Source organism: Thalassophryne amazonica, chromosome 11, assembly GCF_902500255.1.
Source record: "Thalassophryne amazonica chromosome 11, fThaAma1.1, whole genome shotgun sequence".
NCBI classification, from domain to species: Eukaryota; Metazoa; Chordata; class Actinopteri; order Batrachoidiformes; family Batrachoididae; genus Thalassophryne; species Thalassophryne amazonica.
In genome coordinates this window covers 102917125-102925113 of record NC_047113.1, presented here as the reverse complement: position 1 = coordinate 102925113, position 7989 = coordinate 102917125, and positions in this window count along the sequence as shown.

Genomic DNA, 7989 nt, shown 5'->3' with positions numbered 1-7989 from the left:
TAAAAGTTCCCTAAAAAGCCTTCAGTTAATTCAAAATGCTGCAGCTAGAGTACTGACGGGGACTAGAAGGAGAGAGCATATCTCACCCATATTGGCCTCTCTTCATTGGCTTCCTGTTAATTCTAGAATAGAATTTAAAATTCTTCTTCTTACTTATAAGGTTTTGAATAATCAGGTCCCATCTTATCTTAGGGACCTCGTAGTACCATATCACCCCAATAGAGCGCTTCGCTCTCAGACTGCAGGCTTACTTGTAGTTCCTAGGGTTTGTAAGAGTAGAATGGGAGGCAGAGCCTTCAGCTTTCAGGCTCCTCTCCTGTGGAACCAGCTCCCAATTCAGATCAGGGAGACAGACACCCTCTCTACTTTTAAGATTAGGCTTAAAACTTTCCTTTTTGCTAAAGCTTATAGTTAGGGCTGGATCAGGTGACCCTGATCCATCCCTTAGTTATGCTGCTATAGACGTAGACTGCTGGGGGGTTCCCATGATGCACTGTTTCTTTCTCTTTTTGCTCTGTATGCACCACTCTGCATTTAATCATTAGTGATCGATCTCTGCTCCCCTCCACAGCATGTCTTTTTCCTGGTTCTCTCCCTCAGCCCCAACCAGTCCCAGCAGAAGACTGCCCCTCCCTGAGCCTGGTTCTGCTGGAGGTTTCTTCCTGTTAAAAGGGAGTTTTTCCTTCCCACTGTAGCCAAGTGCTTGCTCACAGGGGGTCGTTTTGACCGTTGGGGTTTTACATAATTATTGTATGGCCTTGCCTTACAATATAAAGCGCCTTGGGGCAACTGTTTGTTGTGATTTGGCGCTATATAAAAAAAATTGATTGATTGATTGATTGATACCTCTGTTGTTTTCTCTGTGTAAAGCCCTGTTTACCATATCACTGGACAACAAAACGCGTAGACCATTATGTATATATTGTTCAAAATGTGCATTTGTGTTTATTGTTTGAACCTTTTTGGTGTTCAGTCTTTCACACAAGACCACAAATTACCTTTATAAAGTGTCAAAACAGTTGTTTATTATAGTTTGCTGTTTGTTTTGAATAAATGTGTGTGTAAAATTATTTTTCCCTTTATTTTTTCCTTGCCTATTTTTGATTGTAAACCTTTATTAACAGCAATAATAAAACGTTTATGCCAGGCGAGTGAACTGTCCAAAAAATGCCCTCTGACCCCAGAGGGTTAAGGCTGACAAATTATACCTTTTTTGTTGTCTTTATGTAGCCTGACTTTTTTCTCTCTCTTTGTTTGAGGTGCGGCTCCATCCAGAAGTGGGAGTGGGTGTCGTCTGCACAACCCAGTCTCACTTCTTTTTCCGTGTTACTGCCACCGAATGAGTCAAATTTTCGTGATTTTTTTTTTTATTTCACTATTACCAACCCTACTCCTACCCCCAACCCTAACCATAACTCCCCCCCCCCCCTTCACTTTTAATTTTATGCAGCCGTCACGGAATGAATTAGAATGAATTTGTTTTGCCGTGATGAAAATGAGGCCCTTCTTATCACAATATCACGAACCAATAGATTAATGTATATTCCGTGCTTCTGAATCACGACTTGCCGTGAGACCAGGTTGCTTCTACAAGCCTCCCGTCCTTTACACCAGCATGGACTCCCCAAATTGTCTCTATATTTGTATTGTCAAGTGTGTCAGTTGCATGGCCCAAGCAGAGGGTCACCCCTTTGATTGCCTGTTGCCTGTGTGGTTGCTGTATGGGTTGGTAAGGTTAGACACTAACTGTGTGAAGCACCTTGAGGCAGCTTTATTGTAATATATAAATGAAATTTGAAACCTCAAATTTGAGGTTATGCATGATATACATGTGCATGATACTTATGTACATGTGATTTCTTATATTTCTTTAATTTTAAGACATTTGTAAAAACCTCACAGAAACTTTTTTGTTTTTCATGTTGTCATCATAGTGTATTGTGTGTATACATTTGAGGGAAAAAAAATAATTTGCTCCATGCTGGAATAAGGCTGTAACATAAAAAAAAAGTGAAATGGCATGTATAAATGTAGTCTAAATACTTAATTAATCATTAATGTTGATCAAGTGGTTAATAACTGACATATTATTAAATGGTTAAGCTCATCAAAAATGTGTTTATTAACTGAATTGTCATATCAAATCGGGTAAAAAAGTGGGACTGAGCAAATAACTTATAAAATTATTCACGGACTAGGACCTCCCTACTTAGCTGACCTAATTCAACTCTACGTACTGTGTTCTGTTGAGATGTGTGGTTTTGTCGAATTGTGCATCCCGATGCATAAATCAATGGTTCCGCATCCCGACAATATTGTGCTGTAACTACAGTGTGCACATGCAAATTTAAAATTTTTAAAATTGAAAAGACACTTATTGCTGTTGTATTTTCATGTAAAGACAAAACTAATGTTTCCTTCTGTGGGGGAGTTTAACTCTGCAAGTGAATGTTCTGTCGAGTTGAGCAGTCAAGTTGTGTGCCCTGGCAATATTGCACTGTAAATGCAGTGTGCACATGCAAATTTTAAGTTTTTAAAGTTGAAAAGACACATATTGCTGTTGTATTTTCATTCCTCGGTTGCTTGTTCGGGGAATTCAAAGCAGTAAAGAGAGGCACCATCAACCCGACAGGGGGAAGTGTGGATGGGGGAAGTGTGAAAGTCTGAGGAGACGCACGTGCAGTTGCACGGGGGGCTGGCTTCTCGGTAGGAATGACATCTCGTCGGGACACCTGTCCGGGCTCTGCGTTCTCAGGGTGCAGGGCTACTTTGTGTCTCTTGGGTGAATAAAAAGTCTGTGGGTCATGGAGCTTTCTCTTATCGTGCACCTGTTGAATTTGGGATCTGTAAGTGAAACTTAAGACTAGCGGCTGGCGATCATCTTAGTAATTTCTGTTTTACTGCTAATGAATTTTACCTTAGGTGTTTGTTTGTTTTTTTTGTTTTTTTGGCTGACTGATTCTGGTCTTTTTCTCTCAGTTAGAGGTATGAACGACGGCTGGAACCGAACTGAAGGGCCCAATGAACTGTGAGGTGGGTGGTGCATGCTGCAGTCTGCATTTTACAGGCCCACTGATGACGTGAAGAATGCTGGATGTCCTCTGCCTGTGGTGCTGATGCCTGTGTGGACTATTTATCATCCACATAAAATCCTTAGAAGACTGCCTTGCATCAGTGAGAAGCTTACTACTTTTAAACTCTGATAAGACTGAAATGATGGTTCTTGGTCCAGTGAGACATCAGTATCAGTTTGACCAGTTAACGCTCAGCCTAGGCTCATGTGTCATACGTCACACTGACAAAGTGAGGAACCTTGGGGTAATTTTTTGATCCTATGTCCACATTAGAGATATTACGAGAACTGCTTTTTTCAACTCTGACATACACTAAAGATTCTTTCCATCCTGTCTCTATGGCTGATGCTGAGATCCTGATTCATGTATTTGTTTCTTCCAGATTGGACTACTGCAAATATTCTGTTTTCTGGTTTGCTGCAATCCAGCATTAAGTCCAGTCTGTTCTGTGGAATGATCTCCCTGCATCAATAAAACAGTCAGATTCTGTATAGAGACTTTCAAGTTCAAAGCTCTCGATTTACCGATCAATCTACGTTCCAACCCTCACCTACGGTCATGAGATTTGGCTCATGACCGAAAGAACGAGATCGGGAGTACAAACGGCCGAGATGAGTTTCCTCCACAGGGTGGCTGGGCCCTCCCTTGGAGATAGAGTGAGGAGCTCGGCCACTCGGGAGGAGCTCGGAGTCGAGCTGCTGCTCCTCCACATCGAAAGGAGTCAGTTGAGGTGGCTCGGGCATTTTTTCCGGGTGCCCCCTGGATGCCTCGCTGGAGAGGTGTTCTGGGCACGTCCCATCGGGAGGAGGCCCTGGGGAAGACCCAGGACACGGTGGAGGGACTACGTCTCTCGGCTGGCTTGGGAACGCCTTGGGGTTCCCCCGGAGGAGCTGTGGGAGGTGTGTGTGGATCAGGAGGTCTGGGCGGCTTTGCTTGAGCTGCTGCCCCCGTGACCCGACTCTAGGTAAAGCGGAAGAAAATTCCCTTTTGTATGGCTAGCACACTGGCATAGTATGTTACTATGCTTTTTATTTTTTAATTCATTTTATTAGTAAGCAGAGTGGGCCACGGCCTCAACTTTATCTAAATTCTGGGTCTTTTAGTGAAGCTTAGGGCTAGTGGCTGGCGATCACCTTAGTATTTCTTCTGTTTTTCTTGTTGCTTAATGCTGAGAAATTACACTGCATTTGTTGTCTTTCTGATGCCTGATTGTTTTTTTGTTTGTTTGTTTGTTTTTTTCTCTGAGGTGTGGCTCCATCCAGAGATGGGAGTGTTGTCAACTTATGCAATCCTCCCATCCTGTGCATCGGCAAAATTTCTTGTATATTTGTTTTGTGAAGTGTGTCTGCAGGATGGCCCAAGCAGAGGCTCGCGCCTTTGAGTCTGGTCGGCTTGAGGTTTCTTCCTCAAATCATCAGAGGGAGTTTTTCCTTACCACTGTAGCCTGTGTGCTTGGTCTAGGGGTTGGTAAGGTCAGACCTTGTGTAAAGCGCCTTGAGGCAGCCTTGTTGCAATTTGGTGCTACAGTATATAAATGAAATTTTAAAAATGCTCCACACAGATTTACCATAAAGTGCCATACTGTTTGTATTTGTCCATAATTGATGTCAATAAAGTTCAAGACATATTCAGTGAATGGAAATGTTAGTGCCCATCCCCCGACCTATCGGAAGAAAACAGGCAATAAAACTGATTATTTACAGGTATTAACACCAAAGCATTCAACTACTTATGCAACTCATCATCTTTATATTTGTAATTACTTTATATCAAGAAAACTTTACAGTTTTTTGTTGTTGTTGGATTATAAATGGCACAAATAAATGAATGTATGACATACTGCGTGTTCAAATACTGTTGAAGGGCTCTGTAAATCCTATGTATTTTGAGTGTCTGGAAATGAAAAACAATGAACATGCAAATGAAACAAATCCTGTATAAATATACAGGATTTGTTTCATTTGCATAGATAAATTTGTATTTGTCCCTTTTTATGCTGAATACTTTTCCTATAATATATAGGGCTACAATGTTAAGAGTTTTACATTGTTTAAGTTGGCTGTAAAAATAAGCCACCCCAAGTTATGAGGCGGTAAGTTTTATTTGAATTGTGTTACATGTATTTACACCTATAGTGAGTACATTTTCGGTATTTTTTTTTCATTAGGAGCATTAATGTATATGTATATTTAACCTGTACAAAATAATCTACTCCCGCGTTATATTTATCTTTATTTAATATGTATTTTATACAAATTTAGGAGCCTTCATTTATTAAATAATTTTCATGTGTCCCATCAAAATGAGTTCTGCACTTTAACAACTCACATGTTGAGTTTAGCAACAAAATGTATTAATTGTTTTAACAAAAGGCAGTTTTGAGAAGTGTACACTATAATTTACCAATCTGTATAGTAGGCATGGGAGGATTTAATTTTCTTGTAAACACTGTACAAGTTTAAAAGGGCTTTAAAATGCTGAAATCACAACAGTACATTTTATTGGAAGCAAAAAGTAATACTTTTTATTGTACAGATTTTCACATTAGAGATAATATCACAATAATCAATAAACGTACAAATTTAAAAGGGCTTTAAAATGCTGGAATCACAACAGTACATTTTATTGGAGGCTAAAAATAATATTTTCATTGTAGTTTTTCACATTAACAATAATATCACAATAATTAATAAACATTCTACAAGTGTAAAAGGGCTTTAAAATGCTGGAATCACAACAGTATATTTTATTGGAAGCAAAAAGTAATAATTTTTATTGTACAGATTTTCACATTAGAGATAATATCACAATAATCAATAAACGTACAAATTTAAAAGGGCTTTAAAATGCTGGAATCACAACAGTACATTTTATTGGAGGCTAAAAATAATATTTTCATTGTAGTTTTTCACATTAACAATAATATCACAATAATTAATAAACATTCTACAAGTGTAAAAGGGCTTTAAAATGCTGGAATCACAACAGTATATTTTATTGGAAGCAAAAAGTAATAATTTTTATTGTACAGTTTTTCACATTAAAGATAATATCACAATAATTAATAAACATTATACAAATTTAAAAGGGCTTTAACATGCTGGAATCACAACAGTACATTTGATTGGAGGCTAAAACTAATATTTTTATTGTAGTTTTTCACATTAACGATAATATCACAATAATTAATATTCTACAAGTGTAAAAGGGCTTTAAAATGCTGGAATCACAACAGCACATTTTATTGGAGGCTAAAACTAATATTTTTATTATACACATTTTTCCTATGGGCCAATATCAGCTGAACTTTAATTACAATAATTTCTCTGTCCAATAAAGTCCAAAAGACACTGAGGCACAAGGTTGACAAGCGATTATCATAACAATAATAATAATAAAAAAAATAGTCTCCAGGAAAAGAATACTTATCTTTTACTAGCGAGTACATTTTATACTTTACTGTGTTCGGATGAACAATTTATACATTTATTTGTCTGCCTAAATCGACAGACCCACACATCTCGACAGAACACCGGCACTGACTGACAAACAAGGAAGTGCTTAAATAACAGCCAAACTGATGAGGAACAGGTGTGTTGAATCAAGGGAAGGAGGAGGAGCAAGTGCACAGGAGGAGCTGACTGAACAAAATGAAGATGGTGTGTGATGGGGTCAAAGGTCATATGACAACTAACAACAAAAGGTGAACAGAACCTGCAGGTGAGTGGAACATTATAAGATATACAGAAAAAGCAAAGATGCACATAATGTAACTGCAGAAAACAGTGAGAAAATAAGAAAACAAGCAATTCACAAAACCAAACTGAAAATGAATGGCCCCTTCACATACAGTAAAAATGTGGTCCAACTTCACACAAAGCAGGAAATGTATGCAATTCGTGTAAAATCAGAGCTGCCCGTATCGCCTCGTACAGCTGTCGCTACAATTATTTGTGCACACCAGTGGCTGAAAGACAGATTGTGCCCTGTGAGAGCACATTCTATCCTTGCAACAAGCATCGGCCAAACTCCAGCTGACACACACGAACATCTAACACCGCTCGCTTGACACCTACAAAATGTGTGGCCATTTGCACTGTTAGCATGAAAACAGTCAGCAGATGATCACTTTTGAGCTGGATGTGAAATTTGTCTAAGTGTCCCCACGAGTGTGGCACTGCAAAAAGCAACACACATATGGTGCATGTGTCTCGCATGTGTGTGCGGGTGTCCCCCTCCGCTCACCCCTACATATGTGGCATATGTGTGTGTGTGGGTGGGGGGCATGAACACATGTGGGGCCAGACAGCCACGTCTGAACGCACACAGCATGGGGAGGCGCCTCCCAGCTGCTGACCAGAGACACAAATGACGGCTTAGTGCACAGGATGTGCCACATTATAAACACAGAGACCACAGCCAGGACAGGCACTGAACTGACAGGAGGTGCGTCCGCTAACAGCTACAGCTGTTGGGATCTCTGGTTCTGGACGTCCCAGCTGGGGAACATGTACCGTGTTTGGACAGAAATGAACTTCCAACTGTCCACTCTGACACACGTGTGTCTGTTTGCTGTCCTCACGTGGACATACATAAAAACATATATCGCTGTTGCGATGGGCTGCAGTGAGTGAGCACACGGCACGCACATTGACGGGTTGCCCCAGGTGAAACGGACCATCAGATCATAACACGCAGTGGGTGATCTGAATGTCACGTCACCCATGTGAGCACTGTTCTACATGACGCGGTGTCTGTGCTGCGGCGTGCCATCCACAGGACAAACATGCGGGGCCGGCTGGACATGCCGGGTTCAGCAGATGTGGACATGATAAGCGTGAACTGCTTCATTCATGTCATCTCATGGCTGTGCATCTGTGACCATGGGTCATCTACAGAGGAACAGACGGTTAAT